The sequence below is a fragment of the Rhipicephalus microplus genome, chromosome 8 (assembly GCF_043290135.1).
Source record: "Rhipicephalus microplus isolate Deutch F79 chromosome 8, USDA_Rmic, whole genome shotgun sequence".
NCBI classification, from domain to species: Eukaryota; Metazoa; Arthropoda; class Arachnida; order Ixodida; family Ixodidae; genus Rhipicephalus; species Rhipicephalus microplus.
Window position 1 is genome coordinate 49,680,787 of NC_134707.1, and position 27,917 is coordinate 49,708,703.

A 27,917-nucleotide genomic window follows, 5' to 3' on the forward strand; every position below is an offset into this window, starting at 1 on the left:
ACGGCTTTGTTAAAAATCTGCACTGCTCTAGTGAGACTCAAGGGCAACAATTTTGTCGCGATTTTCGTTCGTTCTTTTTTTTTTCGTTTCTAGTCTGGGTTGTTTGGATGGCAGCCAGCATTCCCGCCGAGCGTCGATGTAACCTTGTGACACAATACGATACACGCTTTAGGTCATCTTTCTGCCGGCGATTCGCTTCGCAAGAGACAGGGATAGGGTTGTGGAGGAAGTCGTGGCTACGCGGTTACATTGGCGTTGAAAATGGAGCGCGATATAACTGATATGAGCAGGGGCGAAATGTACATACAGCTGCACGACACGGACGCTGTAAAAAAGTCTGAACACACGTTTCTCAAGTATCATTGAAGTAATAAAAACAAGTGGAATTACTCTATGATATTTCTAAAGTTCGTTAAAGAGTACTTGAAAATTTCATCCAGGTAGACTTCCTATTATCATGACCTAATAAAGTTACGTTAAGTCCAACTCTACCCCGTAAAATCCGTGGAAACAGTGAAGCAGAAGGCGCCCTTAGACAAAGCATGGCTTTTCTAGGTCTTTATTACAAGCATTTGTATGTATTTCTACCTCTTGGGCGATTTTTCTTGTGTTTCGGCGTTTTATCATCGATATTTACTTGACGCTTTATATTAGGCTACGGGGGCATCCACACAGGTGGAGCGTTTGTTATGGTGCTGGGATTTTCTCTTAAAGGTCATGGGTTTGGTCCTCACCCAGCTGGTTACATTGCGATGGAGGTGAAATGATAGATGCCCGCGTGCAGTGAGATCTCAGTGGCCGTTAAAGTGCGCCAGATGATAGAAGGTTTTCGGAGCGCTTTGCTATGACATCTCTCGTAATCATATCGTGGTTCTGGTACGTCAAGCATCAGATATTACTACTAGCATTGGAAAGATATGGGCGACAATCTGCTCATTCACGCTTCGCTAAGTCGTAGCGTCCGGGTGCGGCGGTTGCCCTTTCAACCCGGCCTCTCCCTCAAAACGTGCATTAAACTATCGCGATCGAATGTACTCACATTTGATTCATGATGATGCTTTTGTGTTTAGAAAAAGTGGTTAACGATTTAGAGTACTAGGTACTCTACTATGGGAGAGCATAAAGCCGTCGCGTGGAGATGTTTAGAAAAAGTGGTTAACGATTTAGAGTACTATAGGTTCCACATGCGTCGCACATATTCTTCACCCTTGTGACGCAGGAAAGGTATGAGGTTTTGTTCGCGTTATCATGTACGGCTACAATGTGCACGATTTAGATTCCAACAATGCGTTGGATCTGCGAAAAACGTTCTCTTTCTTTCTTTCTTTCTTTCTTTCTTTCTTTCTTTCTTTCTTTCTTTCTTTCTTTCTTTCTTTCTTTCTATCCAAGGAGGTCTTAAACCTATTTTTAAGCCTCCTCGTTTCTCCCATTGCGCAACGCACAATCCTAACCTTTCCCTTCTCCACGCTGGGAACTGTACTTTCATCCACAGGCTCGCTGAGAAACAGTTCATTTTGTACCGGCAGCAACGATGACGAGCGTGCGCTCACATTCAAGCAAGAATGAAATTTGCCAACGTGAAATGACAAGTAACCTCCATAGAAAATAATTCCGTATCAGAGAGACTTGAAGCCCATGATCGAGAGAGAATCAATTGTTTAAACACAGCGTATGCAGATGAGCATGAGACCAGCGCACCTTTGAAGATCTTATTGTATACACGATCGTTTCTTTACGTATAGCATCATAGCGATTCTCAGTGGTATGCTGCTTTGTCACTGACGATATACCGCAATGACAAACGTCACTCGAGGACGGCTCACTGCTCTCCCATAGTTGAGTACGAAGTTCTCGAAATCGTTGAGCGCCTTTTATGAACACGTATACACTGGCCGGAGTGAATTGTGAGGTCAAACCTCAGGTAAGTGTGAGCTAGGCGCTAGGGACGGCTTTATGCTCTCCCGTAGTGAAGTACCTATAGTCGGTTACAACTTAACAATAAATATAAGCTCCACCTGCAGACGTGCCATTGCCACCTCGGGAAAATTTGTGTGTATAGAAAAAGTGTTTAACGATTTAGAGTACAACGTATTCTACTATGGGAGAGCATAATGCCGTCCCGACTACAACCCAACATGCGTGGGAAACTTCTGTTTTATATTTGTATCAAATCACGTTTGTTTATTTGTGTGACGCGAAGTACCGTTGACGCATTTTACATCGGTGGTTTCCTTATAAAGACACAAGTAGGTGTGCCACTGGTTATTGGTCAAAAGACGTTGACTTCCTTCGCAATTTACGCAAAGATTTCAACATCACTCTCCGCCAAACATAGATCTTCAAGTAAGGACGTCGAACTTTTAATTATTATTCAGTGTATTATTTGTGTTAGCAGCAAAAACGTACTTATAGTTGCAACGGAAGCCACGTAACAAGACTTTCTCGCGCAGTTGAATAGCTGGTGACCCGCAATTTTCAGGGCGGCGCTTGTTATTTTATTTGTATTTTGATTTTTATTCTTAGGTTGTCACCGACTATAGTATTCTAAATCGTTAACCGCTTTTGTTAAACACAGACCACTAAATATCTGAGTTCGTTGCTAGTGAAGGTGTAAGGCACCTTGTTTGGCGCACCTTTGAAGTTAAGGCTACATCACTATCGCAAAAAATATAGCGACACGTGAGTGGATGACGAAGGTATGTGACTGGTGCAAACAAGATAATCATGAGGTGGGTGTCATGTAACACGACTACATGCCATGCTTATGATGCCCTGGCGGCTGTTTCGCTAGCTTCACTTATACCAAATTCGGTATTACAGAACGTGAATGGATGACGAAGGTGTGATACTGATGCAAACATGATAAATAATAAACATGAGATGCGTGTCATGTAACAGCAAGACTACATGCTACGCTCACGATGCGCTCGCGGCCGTTTCGCTAGCCTCACATGTACCAAACTCGCTATTACGCGACGTGAACGGACGACATAGTTAAATGACACATTCAAACATGATAATCACGACATGCGTGGCATGTAACAACATGACTACATGTCACACTGATAATGCGCTCGTGGCCGTTTCGCTAGATTTACATATGCCAAATTTGGTATTACGTGACTCCAATGGATGAGGAAGGTATGTGACTTGTGCAAACATGATAATCATGAGATTCGTGTCATGTGAGAACATGACTACCTGCCACAGTCAAAGTGCCAATACATCTCGACGTGACGCGGTGCGCGGGCTCGCCGGCGTTCATTCCGTCGCGTCACGCCGGCGTTGCCACGCCAGGCGCCGGTCCTGTCATATACTCGCAGGAGCGCACTGCGTTGCTTTGACGCATGCGCGTTTCAACGCGTCCAGCGTCCCTCCGTTACGTAAAGAGGGAGACGGTGATTTGTCTGGGTAATGCATCGGCGCGAAATGCAGCAGGTCGCATTTCGTGCCGGTTGCCGTCGGGTCGCGCCGACGGACGCTGGTCGCGCCTGTCGTCAGACAATAGAGTGCTCGCGTTTTGCTAACGTAGCGTCGCTGTGCCCAGCGTGCGCGTGCGTCAACGCTACATTGGAGTATATTAGACTCTTTATGATGCGCTCGCGTCCATTTTGCTAGCTCCACATATACCAAATGTGGTGTTACGTGACGTCAATGAACGACGAAATATATGACTGGTGCAAACATGGTAATCCTGACAAGCGTGTCATGCAAGAACATGACAACATACCACACTCATAGCGTTCTCGCGGCCGTTTGGCTAGCCCCACATATACTAAATTTGGTATCACGTGACTTGAATGAATGACGAAGGTAAACGGCACATCCAAACATGATAATCATGACACAGAAGCCATGTACGGCATCATTTACCTCCAAATTGAAACATTGTGCTGATATTAAAGTGACATATCAACATTTCTCATTCGTGCTTCGCATATCATCGATTCCCACTGTACGTGGGATCTGCCAATTTTTTTTCATAGTTTCGTAGCAGCACAGACTGTACTATTGAATTCGGTGAATAATTGCGTCTATAGCGTTCGTATAAATTATACTGACAGGATTATAATGCGATAGTGTTAAACAGCCCGTTTCGCAGAAATTCAGGCAGTAGCGTCAGTGTCGTTGATTGTGAGCAAAAAAATCATCACATTTGCGGGACTAAAAATTGACGATGATGCAAATAAAATAAATAATAAAGAAATCACAGCATATCCACGAGGTGAATGATGACGAGTGGGACAAGGCGGACGGACGCATGGACGCATGAACAGACGCACGAATGGATGGACGCACGGTTGGAAGGATGGACGGATGGATGGACGAACGGATCCACAGAAGCACAGACGGACGGATGAACGCTTCGCTTCATTCGTCATCGTTCACTCCATGAATATGGTGCGACACCGTTTTTATTGACACGCAATGGAAGGGGCTACGACGACTACGACGACACGGGACGTATGACCCACGGAATAGAGAGCTTCGCCCCTAAAGAAGTCTGGTGTTTGAGTGCGGATCAAACCCGGGTCGTTTGCGTGGCAAGCGGGTATTCTAGCTACCACACATCCACGCCTTTGCTTTTGAATACAGTGAAAATAACTTCCTGTATATACTTGAATATGCAGTGAAAGTAACTTTCATGCTTTACAAACACGCGTCCTGTAGGCATGCTTCACCATACAAGATGAAATATTGCCGTAATGTTGCGTGGTACATGCGCACACTGCCATCGGGTTTAAGAACATGTGATATTCATAATGACTCCATGGTCCAAATCGAGTCACCCACTACAAAAGGCACACGCGCTACTGCACCCTTAAAGCCACGTAGTGGGTGCATAGCAAGTTCGAAAATATTTCGTACACTGAGTGTTGGAACTACGTGCTAGGAACAGACTATCGCTATCGCGCTCAACTCTTAAAGGCGAAGCTTAGGGGCCCCCAGTATAAGCGTCTATAGTGTTTTTGTATACTGGTTGAAGAAACTTTCCTCAGACCAAAACGGGGAGCCGTCTAGGGTCTGTGTTTGTACACAGCGAGAAGGTGTATGGTATTGTTCTTGTTGTAGAGGCACTGTTTTCGTGTGTTTGTGTAGCGTTCTGCGATGAAATGTATTTTTCTTCTAAACACAGGGAAAAGATCTTAAAGCGAGAAACAATGAGTTCCTTTAGATTGACGAACTGCACTCTGAGAACTCTAATACCATCTGCTGCATTATCATAACTTCAATATCAGCGGAGAAAATTGAAGTTGAAATTTCATCTTTTAACTTCGCGCTGAGATGTCCGCGCATGACGTCAAAATTTTCATAAAGTATCTTTTTTACTTTCGAGACTTTGTATGCTAGTAGGCTTATGACACTCACAGATGACAATGTACCTAGTTTTTATTGTTTGGAAGCTACGCAGGAGTTAGTATACATCTTTAAAAGCTATGGCGTCATGGTGTTTGGCAAGTGATTTTCATGATGGTGTCTCCACCTGTCTTTTCTTTTCACTTGGGAAAGTGATTTTAAATGAAAAGAAGAGAAAAGTGAGCCCCGTAACTGTCTCTCAGGGGGAGGACACCTCAAAGGAGGAGGAGGAGGAGGAGGAGGAGGAGGAAGGGAAGAAATGAAAAGCAGGGGGGTCAACCAGACGCACGTCCGGTTTGCTACCCTGCACTGGGGGAAGGGGTGAGGGGATTAAAGGAGAAGAGAGAGAGAAGTGAAGGGAAACGTGTGTCTAGATGTGACCTTGTGCATTGCACGCTTATAAGTGGTCGCGTAGTCCAGTCGTCTTTAGAAAACTTAGCAGTGCTCGCGTCGCTTTTCTGGCCTGCGACGCGTACAGCCATGAACCAAGGATCGAAGGACACCTCAACAGTAGCTCACGAGGGGGGGGGGGTAAAGGAGGGATTAAAAAGTTAGGATTAAAAGGTGAAGGGATAGAGAGAGAGGAAGGAGAGAGTGAGGCGCAGGGACAGCGAACGACGGAAGTAAGGAGAAGATAGAAAAGATCGACACGGTTGCAGGAGTCCGAGGATGGGGCACCTCTGACGAGAGCTCTTGTCGGCGTCAGGAGATGGCGTAGGGTGAGCCCAGTTGGCCATAGCTACGCTGTCGTCGGAGATCGCGAGGGCACAACCGGTCGGCACGAAATGCAGCGAGCGAGATTTCTTTTCGCTTGCCGAGAGTCTTGTCTCGGCAAGAGTGGTATTTTCGGGATTGTGAAGTCGTACTTTATTTCCACGCGAAAAGAGTTCGTTTTGCAACGTGGCGTCTCTATCAAATAACAGTTACGTCCCACGAAAATGGATGATGGATTAAAAACTTTTATTGGGGTCCTGAAGGATTCCACCCCCGTTTTATAGGGGTAGGATCGCGGGCCGCTCCCACGTTGGGACGGGGAGGCCCAGCCTCACCGCCACATCGTGAGCCTTCTGGACAGCCTTGAGTTGTTGTATGAGAACCGGACTCGTGAGCATTAAATGAAAGGAGTTCTCAAAAAATTCTTCATTTTTTCTTTGTAAAGAGGGGCACCTCCAGAGCATGTGGTTAAAATCACTGCGATTCTGGCAGTCTGGACAAAGTTCTGAAATATCGGAGTAATGGCTATAGGTTACGAGGCTAGGGTATGTTCCCGTCTGAAGCATGCGAAGAGAGATTGCCTGTGGCCTAGACAACTTTTCGTGTGGCAATGGAAATGACCTACGGCCTAATTGATAATGCTTCATGATCTCGTTGAAGGTAGTCAAAATGTCCCTAAAATGAAGGCTGGTGGCTGACTCCTCTGTCTGAGAAGCACAAGTCCCGGCGCGGTAAGTGAAGCCTCGCGCCTTGGAGTGGGCTAGCTCGTTGACATTGGGAAGGCCTCCAACCCTCAAGCCAAGGTGAGCAGGGAACCGAATAATTGTGTGGTGGGTGAGTTCCTTGTGAGCGAGAATTCTCAAAACTTCCTTGCAAACGGAACCAGAAGCGAAGGCCCTAGCAGCGGATTTAGAGTCCGTATAAATATCAGTCCTTTGTGGATCAAGGAGTGCTAGTGCAATGGCCATCTGTTCTGCTTTGTAAGAAGAAGGGGTTCGAACCGACGCCGAGGATAAAATCTGACCCTTAGTATCTACGGATACTACCGCAAAGCGAGCGGAAACGCCATACTGGGCGGCATCAACAAAGCATGAAACAGACGATTGTTTGTGAGCTTGAGCTAAAAGAGAGGAGGCTCGAGCGACACGCCTGCCCGCGTTGTACTGTGGATGCATATTTCGTGGAAGGGGGCATACTTTGATGCGAGAGCGTATATAATCATCGAGGGGCGTATTTTGCACTTCGAGCGTCAGGGGGTTGACTCCAGTGTCAATCAGAATCTTTCTCCCCGCTGGTGTGATCGAAAGCCTGGCAACCTGTGCCGTTTGTTGAGCCTCGATAACTTCTTCAAGCGTGTTGTGGACTCCAAGTTTCATAAGGTTCTCAGTGCTTGTGCGCATAGGAATGCCAAGAACTTTCTTGATGCTTTTCCTTATGAGGATGTTCAATTTATTTCTTTCATGGAGTTGCCACCTGTGCATAGATGCGACATAGCTTATGTGGCTCATCAAGAATGCATGGAATAGTCTGAGGAGGTTGTGCTCTCGAAGACCACCCCGACTGTTGGAAATGCGTGAGATTAGTCGGATGACCCCTTCCGCCTTAGAAGTCAGACGGTCGATCGTGCGGCCGTTCTGTCCATTAGCCTCGATAATCATGCCCAGAACGCGTATGAAGTCCACCCTTGGAATACGCTGCCCCGATGCCGTGTGCAGCCTTATGTCGATGTCAGCCAGTGGTTGCCAGTTTTTGGGTTTGGGTCCCCGTCTCGTGGGTCGATATAAGAGAAGTTCGGACTTTGCTGGCTAGAGCTTGAGGCCCATTTCATTTATGTAGACTTCAACACAGTCTACGGCCTCTTGAAGAGAGTTCTCCACAGAGCCCTCCGAGCCACCGACACTCCATATGGTGATATCGTCCGCGTAGATGGCGAACTTGATGCCCTCTTGGTTTGAGAGCTTTGCAGCAAGGCCGCACATTGCAATGTTAAAAAGCAGTGGGGAGACGACTGAGCCCTGCGGGGTGCCGAAGGAACCGAGATCGTAGGGCTCAGACTTGAGATCCCCAAGCTGTATAGTGGCTTTTCTATTCCTGAGGAACGAGCTGGTGAACTTGTGAAAGTTGGCTCCTAAGTTGAGAGAAGAGATGAAGGCAAGTATGTGGGAGTGCGAGACATTGTCAAAGGCCTTTTCAAGATCCAGACCGAGAATAGCTCTAACGTCTTTTGTCTCCTGATCTATGATGTGATGCTTCAGCATTTTCATGACGTCCTGAGTAGATAGGTGTGGTCTAAAACCTACCATGTTGTACGGAAACAGGTTAGTCTTCTCTATGTGCTTTGATATTCGATCGTTGATGACATGCTCGGCGACCTTGCCTATACAGGACGTCAGTGAAATGGGTCGTAAGTTGCTAAAACTGGGACTCCGGCCAGGTTTAGGTATGAGAATAACCGACGCCCTTTTCCATTGCTCAGGAAAAGTCCCCGTATCCCAAATACGATTGATTTCTTTGGTGAGGTAGCTAGGTGACAGAGTCATCGTCTAAATTGCGTAGTGTCTTGTTTGTAATGCCATCCGGGCCCGGGCTGGAGTTCCCGTTAAGATTGTTTAAGATGGTGCGGACCTCTTCTTCCTGGAAGGGCTTGTCCAACTCGAAGGCTGGTGATCCCGTGTATTGCGCGTAGCCAGAAGGAGGCCGGGTTGTGTCCAAAGGGAGGTATCTCTGTGCCAGACACTTCGTTATTTCCATGTCCGATTTAACCTTCCTTTCTGGGTGCAGTATTCGGTCTACCAAGCGCGTCTGGTTGGATTTAGATTTGGTCTCCTGCAGCAGGTGTTTGAGGAGGTTCCATTTTCCCCCAACTTTCATCTGACCATCCACCTTGTTGCAAATCTCGTCCCAATGCTGTTTTTCCAGCGTCTGACAGTAAGTTGTTATTTCTTGGTTAAGACTTGCGATGCGTTTTCGCAGTCTTCGATTCATACGGTGTGCTTTCCACCTGGCTAGGAGGGCGCTTTTAGCCTCAAGAAGATGAGCAAGCCTACTATCCATTTTATTGACCGGTAGATCAGTCTCTATCGTTTTGGTGGCCGACTTGACGTCTTCGACCAGCTGAGACAGCCACTTGTCGAAATTCGGTGAGTCATTAATCTCTTCTGCGCTCTTCGCTCTGATCTTACGGAAGAGGTCCCAATCTGTAAATTTGAAAGCTTTAGGGGGCTTTGCTTGAATTTGTAATGTCGTACTCAAAATACAATGGTCACTCCCCAAGTTTTCTCCTAAGTTTAACCATGATACCTCCCCCATGGTTGTGACAAAGGTGAGGTCTGGGGTAGTATCCCTAGAGCAAGAATTTCCAGTGCGGGTAGGAAACGTGGGGTCAGTGACCAAAGTAAGATTCAGATCCGATACCGCTTGCCAGAGCTCGGCTCCCTTGGCAGTGGTGCGAGGGTAGCCCCAAGCTTGATGGGGTGCGTTGAAATCTCCCGCTATAACTATGGGTGCGTCCACTTTCCTAGCGATCGTAACGGCTTTTGATAACAATGAGGTGAAGCGATGGTGCCTGCCTTTTGGAGAGCTATATATGTGGAGTATGAAAATGCTATTTTTAAGGTTGCTGCCAGGTATAATTTCTAAAAGAGAGTGTTCAATCTTGCTATTTGCCATGTGCAAATTGTGCTCAATGTAAGTGTAATTCTTGGACACAAACGTGCAGATACCGCGGCCATCTGGAGGTTTCGTGATGTGATGGGTGTAGCCTGGCAGGCTCGTTGTTTCCGTAAGCGTCTCCTGTAGCATAATAACATGTGGTCGAATTGGCTGGGATTTAATATACTGCTGGAGAGCTGCCTTCTTTGATTGGAAGCCCCAGCAGTTCCACTGCCAAATTACGAAATTTTTAAGGTGTCCCGCCATTGTTGGGACCCTCAAAAGCTCTCTCCTGAGAGACGCTACGGGTTGCCACCTTCTGCACGATCCTGATCTTAGGTATTACTTGGGCCGGAGTAGCCTCGGCTGATTGTAAAGCTTTAACTTGGTCAGCCTCGATCTTTGTGACTCTGCTGTCCAATACCGAAATCGACTCGACCACCGCCCTGAGAGCATTTTTGATATCATTCAAGGTTTCCTTGACCTCTGTTTTGAAATCTCTGTCCTCGTTATTGGCCGGTTGTGCCAGCGCTCTCCTTTTTGTTGGTTTTGCCCCTGGATGGACGTCCTTGGGTACCTCATCGTGACTCGCATCCGATGTGGCCTCTGTACAGGGAACTGTGTTTGAAGGAGACGGAGACGAAACCTGCTGTGATTTCCTTAAGTCGGCTATTTCAGCCCTGAGTTGCTCGACAATGGCCCTGAGGTTAGCATTTTCCCTTTGCATCTGCGCATATATATCTGAGTGTTGCTCTGGATTGGTACCCCCCTTTACCTGTGGTTGGGAGCCCTTGATCTTGGATGCCCAGGTCTGGTGCTGATTTCCTTGCTGCACACCATTGCGGACGGTAGGCACCCGTGAGTTAGAACGGCCCTTGGATCTAGAATGTCCTCTGGATCTCGAACGGCCCCTTGCTCTGCCTCTGGAACGGGATCGCCCTCGCGGTGGTTGTAGCCGTTGGCTGACGTCACGCGGGCGCCAGCTGCTGCTCGGGCGCTCAGTCGTAGCGCGGCCGCCTGCAGCGGCTGGTAGCGATAGGAAGTCTCCTCCACTATCTGCGAAGTTCATGTCGTCGGCGTCTTGTTCCGCAAATTCCATCGTATATTGCATCCGTCGCTCTCGTCTTCGTCGACGGACTATGTAGGGCACTTGAAAACGATGCTTACACGTCTTGTCTGCCGTGAGATGTGGACCCCCACACAACTTGCATTCTGGAGTGCAGACGTGACCCTCCGAAGGAGATGACATACCACACCCTCTACAGACGGCCTCCTCTGGATGGGGACAAACATCGGCTCGATGACCTAGCCTTCCACAGGCATAACAGACATCGGTCTGTCGACGATACAGGGTGCAGCGAACCAAACTATTTCCACATATGACGTAATTTGGCACTTTTAGTCCGTCAAAGAGGATGATTACCGTGGTGGAATTCTTGATTCTTTTCACTTGGAGTGCAGTCGGGTTCCTTGGGTGTACAATAAGTGAATAAAGTTGTTCTTGACCGATGTCCGCGTCAACACCTCTAATGATACCTTTGCAGGTGTCGTCGGGGGCAGCTCGGTAGGCACTAACATCAAAACTGGCGGTACCGAGAGTAATGGCGGTGATCTTGGAATACGCTCTGGCGTTCCTCTCCGCTGGAGTGCTTATAACTGGAATGTTCTGCATCATATTCGGGCATACCACGTCTTCCGTGACTTCTTCCTCACTGAGCGCTGCAGCCACTGCGAGTGCCTTCGCGAACTTAATTTGACTCACAGTTCTCATGTCCAGGCCATTTCTAGGTCTCACGATGACTCGATGGTGATCTCTTGGAAGGTAAGGAAGTCTAGAAGCAGCGATAAGACGCTTCTTCACCGCAGCCCGGGAGCGCTGAGGCGACCACGCGTCGCCGTGCATGGAGACGCTTGCTTGCGTCTCGGTCCTGGGGGTATGCGTCCCACGAAGTTTACGTTTAGTGGTAGCCACAGACCATCCAGAATCTTGAAGATCATTGGGAGTGATATCCTCCCCATCGACAGAGACTTGCATAGACATTCCGTGCGTAGAGTGCTGAAACACCCTTCCGAGAAGAGCCGGCGGCCGCTCCGCCGTAGCCTAAGCCTAGCGCGCTCAGCTGAGCAGATGGGCAAACAGAAGAGTCTCGAAAAAGTGTCAAAAAGCTCACCCACAGGGAAATACTTGGTATCGATGTAGTCCGTGTGGTTTTATGCGTCGACTGGCACTAAAAGACGCTCACAAATGCACGAAAAACTGTCCAAAAACATTTTCGAACGCGGAGCCGATGTTTTCACATCTACACGAGACGGCGTCCTCCTGGTGGTCCCCACGAAAATGCGAAAAAAAAAATCCGAAACGCAATGAATGTGCGTGAACAACAACGGACATTCAACCGTACTTCAGAAATCGCCGTATTCGATAGAATAAAAAAACACTGCGATTAACCAAAAGCTGGAGCTGGAATGTGTGTGCAAACTGTATTGTCTTTTCAGGTAAATTTCAAGTTAAACAAATGAAAGAATTTGGGCTGTGTGCTCTCTTTTACTGGCACATCTTTGCGTGTTACAGAGAATGCGATGCGGCTCGTGTTAAACTACCATGGAGTTCAAAGCAGTCATTGTTGATATTTACCAGGAAAACTCTCTGAGCGTAACCTACCTGGTTACGCCCAGCACAGATTGCTTTTAGCGGGGCGGCTCAGTACTCTCCTATAGTTGAGTACGAAGTACTCGAAATCGCTAAACATTTATTTAAAACACACAAGACCTTCACGGGACGGCCTTCCGCTATCCCATAGTAGAGTACCCAGTACTCTAAATCATTAACCACTTTTTAAAAACACAAGACCATTTGTGGCGTTAGACATCGTCGCCAGTTTTTATCGGGACGGCTCAGTGCTTTCCTATAGTTGAGTACGAAGTACTCGAAATCGTTAAACATTTTTTTTTCTAAATACAAGACCCACGGGACGGCTTTAAGCTCTCCCATAGTAGATTTACAGGTACTCTCAATCATTCACCACTTTTTCTAAACTCAAGATGTCATTTATGTTGTGCTTAGTCTGTTATTGTGCACGTTGCATAGACACTGGTTCCGGGGGTTTGAAGCACCTCACGATTGAATTTTTTTTTCTAAACACTCGCGCCCGTGCAGAGCTGTGCGCAGTAAACAGTCCCGAGCCGAATACTCTCAGGCGAAATTGGTGCGATGAGCTCTTCTACCCACACAATTTTCATCGATGCGGCCTCATCAACTGTGAGGCCCAAGACACGGCTTTCAGCTCTCCCATAGTAGAGTACCAAGTACTCTAAATCGTTAACCACTTTTTCTAAACAACCGGGAAAGCTTATAGCTTTTCATAGTGGAGTGCTTGTGGTACTCTGAAGCGTTCACAATTTGATCTTAGCACAATTCCAGTAATACTTCTCGGAACTGGGACAGCTGTTTTTGCTCTTCAATAGTTTGGTACTTTGTACTCTAAATCATCGAACATTTCTTCCAAACATTCCACCTGGTGAACACTGCTCTTCTCTGAGCAGTATGGGACAGCTTACTGCTCTATTGGGAAGTGCGCTTTAAAAGTCTGAATCGTTATCCACTCCTTTCACGAGCTATGCCGTCCCTACCAAAATGTGCAACTTGTAGAATCTTCACTTAAAATGTAATTGAGGCATAGCAGAGAGTCGAGTTTAGGTATACTAAAAAAAAAGAATTTCAAGACTGTGTGTCCTTCATTCCACCAATAATGCGGTTAGCCTTGAAGTGGGCCGTTACACGGGTGAACTTGAAAAATGATGATCAGGCACAATTTCTAAAAAAAATTAGATGATACTTCGCAAGATTGTTACGAACAGCGAAATTTTATAAAAATGAAAGACAATGCACGCCAAAAACTACAGGAAAACAAAAGCGAACAAAAGAGCTCTGCAAAGTACATAACGATGAACATAAGCATAATACGCATAAGCAGATAAGGAAGTGATATGCATAAGCAGCATCGCAAGACTATTGAAAGCATAAATGCAAATTAAAACAAGTACATAACCAAATGTTATGTTCAGAAAGGGTGCTTTTATTTTTTTTTATAGTGAAGAAAATAAAGAACATTGTTCCTTGGGTGTTGGGGCAAAACTATAACTTAAAAAAATTTCAAAAATAAATGCTTGCAAACGTAACCGACAACATGAAATACAATACTTCTACCGATTGTGGAATCGTTGTGGGTGTTTGAACACACGGTTTGGTGATACGAAGAGATTGGAAGTAACTGCGGTTGGGCACAGAACTTCATCGTCTACTGGGCACAAGTCAGCGCCACGTCGTCAAAGCCTGTGTGGGTCAAACGTGTGCGTACAAGTTACCCAGTGCGTGAGTGCGGGGCCGGCGTGCGAATCGTAGCACTGTGTCGATAACACTTTCGAGTGTCAAGCGCGGGAGCCTCCACGACTGCACGCGCTCTCAAGTGTGGCGTTGTTCTTATCAGAGTTCGCACGCGACCTGGTAAACTACGTCCGGAAGCCCGAGAAAGCATCCACCGATAAAGCATACCCTCGATAGGAATCCAGGCAGGCCTGTGAAAGGGCAGGTAGATGGGAGGTCACTATACGATATCACACCATGCTTTGGCGAAGTTCATCGTCCCATATCCTGCTTAACGCGCGATATACTCAATACAGTACTAAGTCGAGTGTTGACTAGCAAGACCAATAAACACTGGACTCACCCTGTCCTTTGTCCCCTACTGAAAATCCACGGTGTGCTCTCTATGCCCTCTACCTAAGATCACAAGGAATAATATTTTAAACACTGGTATGTTCCCCTACTGACCAACTTGATGCTTACCAATTCCATGCAATCATGTAAAAAAATACGGGCTACCACAGATGGTGGTGGTGGTGATGTCGAGACTGACGGGGATTGGCTGGCGGAACAGGCCGGGAATCGCTACGCCTGAGCGACTTCTCCCATGTAGTTCGACTCACCATACACCGCTTATACCTCTCTTTCGTCGAAAGCGTGAAAGTATGCTCTTTGCTTGCTTTCGTATCATCCGCACTTGCGAAAACACAATATCTTAATGGAATCCATTGGCAACCCTCTTTTTTTATTCCATTCATTGCACTGTGGGGAGGGAGCACTCCTTACTATACGGTGCTCCTTCCGCTCTTTGTGGAATTCACCCCACCAGCTTTGTATCAGAATGTCTTAGACAGGCCTAGTAAACTCTGCTACACAGAATAAGAACACGACCGGCATTCACTCCTGCATTGTTATTTAAAATCAGGAGCTACCACATACACTGACAAAGACATCGTAATTATTTTCACATGCATTGAAAACAGTAGCCAAGCGAAATTCTTACAAGGCATTCATCCAAGATGGCTTGATGGGGAAAGCCATCTTTGACTTCTCAGAAGATGTACCAATCTTCCCCAGCCGCACACTAAAAGCTTTCTGCACCAACCATCATTTCGCATAGCGCCCAAGATCAGGTGCTTTGCAAGCATTGTGCAGTCCACCTCTCTGTTCACTCTGCGTCTGTGTACACAGTGAGGAAGCAATGATATCATGCAATGAGTTCATGCAACGTCATAGCATGACCGCAACACGTGATGAATATGTTTTTTTTCTATCATGCTAACGCCGGTGGTCAATTTTAATGTTTGGCGAGGTACTTAAGGCCTTCGCCTTATTACAGTGACGCTATACTGACTGGACGATGATCACACCAGTGATCTACCATCGACCATCTTGTTGGTGGATTCCATTTTCTACACGTGCCTGATTCTGACAAGTCATTAGTAGTCGACAACTGCGAACACTGCTTAAAAGGGGCCATGACGTGGACACCCAACAATTCATGGTTTTCGATCAAGAACGACGGTAGAGGACCAAATATACTTGTACACGTGTGCAAACTGTGATGTAAAAGATCATTTTAGTTCAAAATAGGTCGTAGAAGTTCTCGGCGTGAAACTCCGCCCCCCACCGACAACCGCCATTTTGCCATGGCGCGCTTGATGTCACAATTCATAAATATCGAAGCAGTCGTCTGATAAAAAACAGCACCTACCACATGCAACCAGTGGGCTTGTGTTTCGAGTGTTGCTTGCCACGTGGTGCGCATATGTCAGTGTCTTGCAATTGTTGCGGCGCGTTACCAGTTACATTGCCATGTCGTGCGCCCGATGATCAATGATCACGTTTGGAGCAGTAGTTCATCGAGCAGCATAAGCGGTGGCCACGTTGTGTACGCTGCACATTTTGACTTCAACCCCATCGCCACCGGCTCATGCGGCAAAAAAAAACGCCGAAGACGGGGCGAATCCAAATGCCAATGACCTCGATGTTGTGAAAGATGTTGTATATGGCCTTCCACAACGGTAAGCAGCTTTATTTCAAGCTTGCTTGGTCGACAAGCGAGCTCGTGATACGAGGTTGTGTCGACGCTGTATTCGCGAGCAAGTGTTATTTCGCACAGTGGAATTGGTAAAGCGAGCAAATTTTTGTTTGCTAGCATACGTGCATGCAAGAATTTTGGTGCTGAACGCGATAAGTGACAGTAACAATGCTGCTAATTGGGACCGTTGTTTAAGGGGTGAAGATCTATAGGCCGTGGGTCGTTTACTCATCCGTATGTAGTATGTAGCCACCTCAAGATTATGACTTGCTTAATAGATGACGTTGTGTGTATATGTCCTTAGGAATATTTTAACAAGTTCGCATTTGGGGTTTTCATAGCATATCCACGGAGTGAATGATGAGTGAGGTTTAGTTTCGTTTATTTATTTACTTCGGTCATAGTTACATGCATGAAATATGTCCACGAGGTAAGGCAAAAGGAGACTCGTATGCCTCCTGACGAGGCCTTCACCCCGGACTTACACGTCGGACAGGTGTTTATCCGTGTGTCCGGATGGATGGACGAGAGGAGAGAGGCACGGACGCATGCATGGAAGAACAGCACGGACGCACACGAGCGGACGAATGAAAGCACGGACGGCTGGACGCACAGCTAGATTGAAGCACGGATGGACAGACAGACAGACGGACGGAAGCATGTACGGAGACACAGATGTATGGACGCACGGACGAACTCGCAGGTGGACGGACAGAAGCACGGACGTACGGATGAGCGGAAGAATGATTGAACGTACGAGCGAACGAACGGACGCATGGATGGTTCGACACGTGGATAGATGGACGGACGCTTCGTCCCACTCATCATCATTCACTCCGTAGATATGCTGCAAAATTTTTCCAGCATTTTTAGCTTGTGGCATCTGTAAACATTCGCCGAAGGGAATGGAATGTCAGTGCGATGCTAGGGTTATACCCCTGTCACACGGCCACCACCAAACTCTGTTGAACAACGCCAACGTAAATCTCCCCTAGGGGGTTCGACAGAGAAGGAGTTGTGGCAGTGCACACGGCAAGGACAAGGTTGTAACAGTTGCCGCGAGGGGGCTCCGCTGGCGCTGTTTGATTTTCGCAAAAGAATTCCAATTTCAACCTTATTATTTGTTTGTGAATCCTCGTTATGCGGTTTTTACAAAAAAGCACTATTAAGTAGGTATGCGACTAACATACCTTTAAAAGTAATTTCAAATAAAAACACATTTGCTAAATGTAGCGATGCTGCTAGGGACGCTGGCCACATTGTGCTTTTAGTTGTTTTGTTGCCTGCGTACATGCCCGGTACGAAAGTTCTTATGCTTCCTTGCCTCGTGAGCGCACATTTTGTGTTCTTCAGCCATGAGTGACACAGCGGACGACGTGAGGAAGTGATACGATATTTTGCTGGTAATGACGTTGACCGGCTGGCGCCGGCCGGCCCGACTGGCGAGGGACGGCCTGTAGGGCATCGGTGTTGAGGAAAAGTGAACTCTGGCGGGCGTAAATATATGTAAAAAAACGCGTTTTGAATGAGTACTACAACGAAAGAACGTTTAATATTGCCAAAATGTATTATTCTTTCACTGCGGCCACTTAGTGCTCAAAAATTTTCTCGGACCTCTAGACTGCTGGGGACGAAAGTAGCTCGTTTCGCTGCGAAGGGAGATCGTTGAACGTCCTTTGCGAAATGCTCCGTTTACCTTCGTTTGCGTAAGGGTGGCCGTGTGACACGGACCGCATCTTCGTTGTCGTAAGGACGAAGGAGTTGAACGGTCTTCGCATGTGCCCGTGTGACAGGGGTATTACTCACGATATACGTTTTGGCTGAATCTTTGCTTCAACTCTGTCGATTGCATTCGGTTTCGGTAAAAAACTAGCATGTGTGACGATTAACCGTGAAACTGTCTGCGAAGAGTTTCAATAGATATTTATGCGTAGTGGCAAACGGCATAAGCGTTGCACATTTACAGGACACTTTTGATTGATATGAGGGGTCCGACGTCCTAAAGCACAGGGTGCACTTCTGACCTCAGACCGATTGACAAAGATTGTTTCCTGCAAGTAGTACCGCTACATGGGTGACGCGGTGGCGTTGTTTTAGCCGCTTTATTTATTTAACCCCAATCGCAGGTTGAACAACGCACAAAAAGCTCATTTGCAAGCGCAGGTGGCCACGAAACACGATCGTTTTCCGGAATGCAGACCGTGCCGCTGCTCACCCGACAAGCGGCTTGTTACGTCACGGCTAGCGACCAGGCCAGCGTTGATTGATTGATATGCGGGGTTTAACGTCCCAAAACCACCATATGATTATGAGAGACGCTGTACTGGAGGGCTTCGGAAATTTCGACCACCTGGGGTTCTCTAACGTGCACCCAAATCTGAGCACACGGGCCTACAACATTTCCGCCTCCATCGGAGATGCAGCCGCCGCAGCCGGGATTCGATCCCGCGACCTGCGGGTCAGCAGCCGAGTACCTTAGCCACTAGAGCACCGCGGCGGGGCCAGGCCAGCGTTGCCGGACTTTCAGGTTGCTCATTCGTTTATAAGTATATTCGATTATTAAATAACTTCACGACCAAAAGCGCTCGAATTTCGCCAGACTGTCTGTGAACGTACAAGAATCAATCCACACGACACAGAATATGATCAAAAATTGGTTGTCTTTGCCCCATTAAAAATATACCTCTTATCAGAGAATTCGAAGGGATGAATGTTTAGGTCAGTCAAGCTCTCCTGCTTTGTCCGCCTCGGTAAATAGAGTGCTCGGCAGCTGGCCCGTAGGTCGCTGGTTCGATCCCGGCTGTGGGAGTTGTATTTTGATGAAGGCGGAATAGTAGAGGGAACGTGTATTGTGAGATGTGAGTGCACGTAAGAGAACATTGGATGGTCAAAATTTTCAGTGCCCTTCACTACGTCGTGTCTTGTACCATATCGTAGTTTTGGAACGTTAAACTCCAGATAATGTTATTATTAAATCGCACCTTATAGGACACCGCTGAAAGTCGCTCTGGAGAGCCTTGCACAAACACCACTGTATGCCATGCTTTTCAAGCAAAACTGCATCTTCAGTTTATGCTGATAAAATGCTGCGCAATGCTTAAAGGGGCAACTAAGCCACGACTCTTGATCTATCCAGAAGGCGTCCCCCGGACGCCCTGCTGTGAACTTCATGATCAGATTTTAATTGGTGAGCCTAAATAAAAGGTGAAGATGGTAAAGTGCTAATGCCGGACAATGATTGATTCTTGTTTTGTGACGAATCAGCTCCAAGTCACATGAAGCCAAATGAAGCGGAAAGTACGAAGATTAGACAAGTTTGTGTACTACCACCATTACAAATGCCGGAAGCAACGTTTGTTGCAGCTTCTATGACACTAACGCCAGAATTCTGTCTACTGTATTTATGATCACAACCCTACGCATAAAAATAACTGGAACGTCTCACCGAGTAAACTTGGGGCCCGAATTGGCTACCTATGTCCTCTACCTCACCCCCACCCCAACTTATGTATGCCCTAGGCACGTCATCCTACGTGATCCTGCGTGCAGTCGCGATCCTTGAAAAATCTCCGGAAAATTGCTGTAAGTGGCAGAGGAGATGAGCAGGGGTCATTAATAACTTTGTCGCGGTGCTTGCCCATGAACACTCGCCCTGCCGGAACATCTACAAGAGGAGTAAGCTCTAGCCGATTCAAGCCATTTCACCCCGTTCCTAGCTATGCCAACGTCGCCAGCCCAAGCCCAGCGCTGCTTCCAGGACTTTCCTGTGCTGAACACTACGACCGCGGGGCTTGGTCGTCAAGGAAGGAGTGGGATGTGAGGTGTCAGCTATCCCACAGTGGCCATCTCCCGTGTCTCTGGGCAGATGGCAGCACCCGCAACCACTACGCCTGCCGTTCGTCCTCGACTAACAAGAGAGCGCCCAGTGTCAGACGCCAATAGGGTTACTCGATGCGCCCCCCCCCTCCCCTCCGCCGGGGGCGCGCGCATCGAGGAACCCCAGACGCTAGCAGACACTGTCGACGACTACACGCGTGGCCCGCGTTGCCAGCTGCTGGGACACTTCGTTGTGTTTGCGGGAGCATCGCCCTGTGTCGCCGCAGTGTTTCTAGTCTGCCGTTCATTAAACATGTGACTAGTGTCCGTGTATCTTCAGCCTTTCACCACGAGCCTCACCATGGTATGGAACTTACAGGTAAAAAATGTGGGATTATCACTACCTGGAACACCTTAGTGTACAAACTTGATCTGGGCTGTGCGAATGCCTGTAACGTTGCACTGGAAAAAATTATAGAAAAAGACATCAATGAGCTTAACTGAATGAACCTCAAAGATAAATATTATGTCGTGAGAGTTTTAACAATTAAACGTATTATTGAAACGTTTGCGCAGTCGTAGGCCAACTGAACTTCTGACGAAATAATTACCTGTAGTGAAAAGGGGAAACATTGTGAAGGTAGAGGCCATCTGGCATAGGTACTTACGCGCTGTTCCTAGAACATTTAAACAGAGCTTCCTAAAAATGAGTTTTGCCTTTGGAATACAATTATCTCTCTGACAAGATAAAGCTAGCAACATTTTTGAGTGGCTTGTCACTTGACCCACCTTCAAACTATTTCTCATACATAATTAACGGGGGAAGTGGTTATTTCTATTGATATGATAAAATAGGAGAGGTTGAACACATCACGGTGGCAAAGGCTACTTACTCTTTCTCGCTTAGCAGAGAAAATATGTTGTAAGGAAAATAAAACACAAAACTCAATACAGTAGATCATACGATGGGAAAGTACAGCATAGCCGAACATCACATGACAGTTCAGATACGCCTAATAGGTTCATATGTACACGAGTGTTGTATCAGAAATTCCAATACGAAAGGTCATTTCATACTGAGACAAATCAGTTGCAGTACTGCGCTGCTTTGAAAACATGTTTTCGTATGCACTGTTTGCAAAGAGAACTGAAGTAGCAAGCTCGGGCATTTTTGGTTTTCCAAGATTGCCCTTGCCTCTGGCAACACGGGTCTTCTGTTACAGTATCTTGAAGAAACCGACAACCGGACTTCTCAGATTTTTTTCCTTTATTAATTTCCGCCAGGATGTCATGTTTTGTCTTTCCGCTTCGCTGATCCGAGCTGTCTATCAACAGTCTTTCGAACGAAAAGAGCAAGCAGAAGGTCAGTACTCAAAAAGACATCGGAAAGAAAATATGGGGAGTTTTATAATTTCAAGGATCGACCTGAGAAGCAATCAGTGTACTCAAGCATTATGGAAGACAGTGATGATAATCAGTGAAATATTATGCTTCTGGTTAGGGCTCTGGTTCTTGTTTTTTGTGTGTGGAAAAGTTTGAGGCAGCATTATTGACCTTACGGAAATATGAACGACAAGTTTTCCGCTGTTCGCAAAGAGAACTTAAAAAAAAAAAGCAAGCTCAGCCCCTTTTTGTTTCCGAAGATTACCCTTGCCTTGAGCGTTAGTTCAAGCAACGAATTTTGAGCTTTCCATGCGTTGCCATACTGACCAGTCTTCGTCATGAGCAATGTAAATATCGAATATTATTTAGAAGCGTTGGTTGAGAGGCCAGGTCGGAACATTCCTGGTGTTGACTACTTCTTTAAAATATCGTTCTTTTTTCACGTAGAATTAAGGGCATGCAAACGTAAATACTGAGTTCAGGATAATATTTAACTACTGTTTAAAAGAATAAAAGTCTACGCTGGTTTAAGTGTTCTTTTTTTGTTCATAATGACTAGCCACACATTGTAGAGAAGCTACTTGAAGCACTTATATTTTTCAAATAGTGACTATTTTATTGAAGACCGAATTTAAGATAAACATAATAAATTTGAGCCACCAGCCTTATGAAAGTCGGTAGCTGCTTTGTTAGCATTTGGTAGCAACGGTATTGCACTGCCAAGCGCGAAGACTCGGGTTCGACTCCCGACCATGGCAGCGACGTTGCGATGGAATTGTAGAGCAAGAGAAGTCGTCTATACGTAGGTTCACGGGCACTTAAATTAAATGCAGGTGGTAATATGCTTGTTGTGTGAGGGTGTATTGTATGTGTCATCTGTGAATTGGATTTGGACGCTGTGGAGTTGCTTTATGGTGTATCCAAATGGTCATAGTAGGCCGTACCCTTGGCACAAATTCTGTCGAATTCCCGTAATGCGTAACCTGTGACAACATGCATTATAGGTGGAACGGTCAAAAAAGTTGCCACGGCGACTTCGTCACTGTCTAGAATGGTGGATAACGTAACAAAAATAAAGTTTTCTAACACTTACTTTGTTGTTACTCAAAGAGAGGGGTTGTTTGGAATGTATTATTTAGGTGTGTGGTTTTGTTGGCTTGTCGCTATACAAGACTGTCCTGTGGGTATAAATGCTTGTGCTTGCTCGTAGCATACAAGAACCCTTCACTTAGTCATGGTTTATAGCACACTCACACAAATAAAAAAAAGCACGTGCGAAATTATTTTGGAGTATTGAAGCAAACAGACTCAACGCATGGCATATACAAATAGTGTGATATAGCATTTATTATTGTTTTTTTGCATGGCCGTTCATTTACTAAATTTAAATTAGAGGAAATGTGTGGCGATGTCTACTGCTGTTCTCTTACGCAATAGTTGCCCTCACAAAGTGGTGGACATGCACGAATTTATACAAACACACGATCACACATTTGGTCAAATACAAAAAAAAAGTCCACACGATGGCAAAGTTTACAAAACACAAATATTAACGCAAACATTATTTTCACACATAACGTGCATATTGGCTAAGATGTAGGAACGGCAGATCATTTGTAACTCTTGTTTCATTAGCACATTGCAAAGTAGCCAATAACTTATGGAACATAAGTTATTGGCTAATTATTGTGAGAATAGCAATCGTTACCAGGGGTGCATGATATGCGACATGGTTATAATTTAAGCATATGTCAAAAGAGGGGGGGGGGGGGCGGGCGCAATATATTATGATTAGAGGTCTTTCACTTTTCTAGTGTAATATATAACAGATTGATACATGGTCTCTGGCGAATGGTTCGAGTTTCGGTCACCAATAATCTGCAATTCACGAGTGACTCATTTTCTGAAGTTCCTTGTCTTTAAATAACAACAATCAACGCTCAGACATCCGGAATGAACACGAAAACGCAATCCCAATATTGGTCAAGGCCTTAAGCGGTGTGGTTTATTTCGCACCCGTAAAAAAAAAAAAAAAAAAAAAAAAACGTGTCCACAAACATACGAGCACTCGAAAACGCGGGAATACATTGCGATCAACACCAGCTGTTCCACGTGAATACGAATCCGGAAATAACTCTTCAAGAACAACGCCCGCTGTGACAGCGCGTGCAGAAGAAAATTTAAACGAACAGGCGGCAACGAACAAAACAAGACGCGAAGGATTCTGTTGCCCTCGGCAACGACAGCGTCGCTATGACGTCAAACCACGCCTTCCAGGGCCTCGTCGGTGATTGGCAGTGCTCCAGGGGTATAAAAGACAGACGCTGGCGCCGTCGGCTCACTCGGCAGCTGTTGTCGACCGGTCTTGCTCATCGCATCAAGGTGCGCTGCTTCATTTTCGCTTTTGCGTTGGTTTTTGCAGGGAACCACTGGAGATCAGATTTATATCAATTTTACTTCCGTGTGCTTTCATCAGAATGCGATAAGCGTTACCAAGCTTCGGAAGATAAGTGATCTAGACTCCATATATATCCATCTATATGATTGTATCTTAGTGCATGCTATCGTGTGTTGCTGCTTGCTCGACAAAGTTGCTCAAACGAGTATTATCCATATCTCTGTATAATCTCGTCTCGGGGGAGTGCTTAAATGTTATAGCCTTACAGAGGCGGCGCTTAATTATGGCAGATCAAAAAAGATTACAGCCGATTCTCGAAGGCCATGGTGCCTAGATCGTTTTACCGCTTTAGCCAATCACCTGTTAGCGCATAGATTAGACTGACAGGCGTGCTAGAGAAGAGATATCACTTTGTAACTCGCAACCATCACTGCATGAAATGTGTGTTAGCTGTAAGGGTAATACTGAGTATTTCTTTAAAGGAGTTCCGCCCCGCGTGTTAGGCTACAGGCATGGTTTTTTTTTAAGCTTAGTCGCTTTATTAAGGATGACGCATCCAAGATGTCCGCTACGTTCCGAAAAGCTCTTCCTTCGCCTGACTCGAATTAATTCGAGATAGATGTTTCGCTTGCCCTGAAAAGTGTTTGCGCTGAGATCGCCAAGCAGTTTGCGAGGTATCTTTTAGTCACAAAACTGGTAAGACTCGGTACGCTAACCTTATTTTGACGATAGTGCATGTCAGTACTACAGTGTTATTTTCGGCAATTTCTTTGTCATGCTACGTCCTAAGCAAATTACTTGAAGGACATGTCACCGCTGACAATAACTTCTCAGCACACGACTTTGGTGAGAGCTAAAACGTTTGCCACTACGGCGAACCTTTAATTGTTCAGGTCGGAAATTTCGATTTGATTTGTTTGAATTTCACGACATTGCGATGCTAATTTTTCAATGCTCTCTGTCTGGTCTCAGAGGTACCCGAATTGAGCACACGTTAGTTTCCCGAAATAAAGAACTTCACAAATTACACCTATAACACTTTTTTACGTTTCTCGTTACTGTTCACTAAGTGCGTCCGGTATCACGTACGATATTCACCTGGTCATCTTTTAATGACACTCTGACCCAACGACTCCGTGAACTTAATTCCGACGCACTTGATGACTGTCAGAGTGTTGTCCCCGGACGCATTTGGTTCATTTTAGGCGTTCGCTGTCCCCACGCATCACAAAGTCACAATCGCGTCTCAGCAGTTCCGTTTTCGTTGCCTTCGGCGAAAGTGCGGTTGCCTTGGCAACGGAGAAAAACCCCATCATTGACATTTCCGCTGAAGAAGGGAACCTTGAACGACATTAACAATCGTTGAGGTTTAGAATCCCATAACCGCGATATGATTACGAAAGAACGCCGTAGTGGAGGGCTCCAGAATTTTCGACCATTTGGGGTTCTTTAAGTGAGCCTAAATCTAACCACACGGGACTCAAGCATTTTCGCGTTCATCGAGAATGCGGCCGCTGCAGCCGGGAACCTTCCTGATAAATCAATCGATCCGTTTCGCCGGTGCGGATAGTTCGGTGACCCTCGGTAACCACAAAAGATTGTATACCGAATCGAAGCGTTCACTTCCTCGAACACTTGAGAGGTTTCTTTGAACGGTTGGCTTCGCTTTTTTTTTGTAAATAATGAGACGGGATATCATTACCGAGAATTCGCTGTTGTGATGCTTAAGCTGCAGTCCTGTGATATTTCTCAATCCCGTTATAAGTAGTATAGCTATTTTAATTATGAAATTAAGGACACATTTTTTATTTCTAACAATTCCGTGGTTATGGCACTCGACTGCTGAAGCGCAGATCTTGTCACCGAATCTCGGCCGCCTGTTAAATGAATTGATTGATTGATTTGTGGGGTTTAACGTCCCAAAACCGCCATATGATTATAAGAGACGCCGTAGTAGAGGCCTCCGGAAATTTCAACCACCTGAGGTTCTTTAACGTGCACCCAAATCTGAGAACGCGGGCCTACAACATTTCCGCCTCCAGCGGAAATGCAGCCGCCGCAGTCGGGATTCGAACCCGCGACCTGCTGGTCAGCAGCCGAGTACCTTAGCCACTAGACCACCGTGGTGGGGCCGCCTGTTAAATGGAGGCGAAAATGATTGACACACGTGTTTTTGGATTTAGGTGCACGCTATAGAGAACCCCGCGTTGTCGTCCGCCGCGGTGGATCAGCGGCTCCGAGGCTCTGCTGCTGACCCGCACGTCGTGGGTTCCATCACAGCCGCGTTTTGGTGGAGGAGAAATCTCGGAGGCCCATGTGATGTCAGTGCAGGTTAAAGAACACCAGGTGGTCGAAATTTCGGGAAACTCTCGACTATATACGGCGTCTATTGGAATTCCATGGTGGTTTTGGAACGCAGAGCCCCAGATAATATTATGAGCCCCGTATGGTCGAAATTTCGGGATCCCTCCAATATATAGGTGTTTCTCAAAAATACGTTGCGGTTTTGGGACGTCGAACCCTATAAATAACTATTTTATATTAATATTAATAACATTTGATAATATTATTACTATTTTGGTTAGTAAATCGGGGATTTGCGTGTTTAGGAAAAGTTGTAAACGATTTAGAGTACTTGGTACTCTACTATGGGAAGGGGGAAAGTCTTCCCGTAGGCCTCTCCCTTGATGAGGCTTGAGAGGCTGCCAGTGATGGCCGTGCGCGTTCAGAAAAAGTGTTGAATCATTTTGAGAACCTCGTATACCATGGCAGTATCATGGTATAGTTGAAGGCCGTCCCTTGGGTCTGCACCTAAACACACAGGAATAGTTTAGAAAAAGTGGGTAACGACGTAGAGTTTACCAGGTACTCTACTATGAGAGAGCTGAAAGCCGTTCCATAGGCCTCAAACCATGCAGATAGAAGTAGAAGGTGACTACACAGAAACCATGACCAGTTTAGAAAAAAAGTTTATTTACGCTATGTACAAAAAACAAAAGTTTCACACCATTCCAGTAATGGGCACATACACTTCGGCAGATCTATGTACCACGAGTAACATCGCTATGTTGAAAGGAAGACAGCATTGCTCTAATATACATGACAATGTTGGCATACGTGTACACAAGACCTCATGCGAAATCATGACGCAATGAATAGTATACCTATAGCGTTTAGAAAAAAGAAGTGAGTGTAACGATTTAGAGTACTGGGTACTCTACTATGGGAGAGCTGAAGGCGTCCCCGTGAGAAATCAATGGCAACACATTCATGTTTAGAAAAACTTTATTCTTTCATGGGACGCAACAAACGTAAGAGACAAGCGTCTGTATAACAGGCACAATAACAAACAAAAGACAAAGCGCAACATACACTACACATTTAAACTAAAGTGTCCAAGTCCGTAGGATGTCCATAGTCCGTTGTACTAATAACTGTACATATACTACGTAAATGCACTAATCACAATATGGACAATGTACATGATCATACTAATGCAACTTTCACATTTACGTGGATGCTACGCTCCCGGAAAACCCGGCGCCGACAATCTGAAGGAAATCCGGCGCTCAAAGGCGGGCCAGTGACGTGCGCGATCAAACACACCGTTTTTCGTTAATTGCCCCTTTCCCGACCCTGCGCTTGTTGGCAGTTGGTCGTCTCTGACGCGACAAAGCTGACCTTTTTGTAGACCTGACTTTGCTCTACATCACGTTCACGCTCACCGTTGTTTGTTTGGATGCCAAAGTAGGGCAACCATTGCCGGCTGTAGCATCTTCAGTGTTTCGATACAAATTACGTGGATGTAGGTAAGCACTAATAATAATAAAATAATAATGGATGAAATTTAGCGTCCCAACACCAAGACGTAATTTTCGAGCGTCGCTGTACTGGAGGCATCCAGAAATTTTCTTTATCTAGTGTTCTTTAACATTCACTGCCATCGCAGAGTAAACGGGTGTCATGTAATTCGCCTCAACCGAATCGAAACCGCTGTGACGGGGACCGAACCCGCGGCCTGGTCAAAAGTTTCTAGCCCACTATCCCACGTATTCCTAAGACAGCGTGGCCTGAACACTTTTGACGCCTTCCCTTTTACCATGTACATAGATGTACTAGGCCTTGTAAATCTTCCAAGTTAGGAAGAAAATGTCGGCAGACACCGGCTGTGTGGAAGAGAGGGTCGTGGAAGA

General features: G+C 46.1%; 1 protein-coding gene across 2 annotated transcripts in view; it reads left to right on the forward strand.

Annotated features, from left to right (window-relative positions):
- Positions 1 to 27,917, forward strand: part of LOC119164450 (dicarboxylate carrier UCP2) — a 76,222-nt gene that overhangs the window by 5,222 nt on the left and 43,083 nt on the right. Inside the window, exon 1 of one of the 2 annotated variants that reach the window (XM_037416640.2) lies at positions 23,654 to 23,708. The exons of the other annotated variant lie outside the window; for it this stretch is intronic. The gene's annotated coding sequence lies outside the window, so the exon portion shown is untranslated. Of the gene's footprint in view, positions 1 to 23,653; positions 23,709 to 27,917 lie in introns of those variants that run through there. 2 annotated transcript variants of the gene reach the window in all.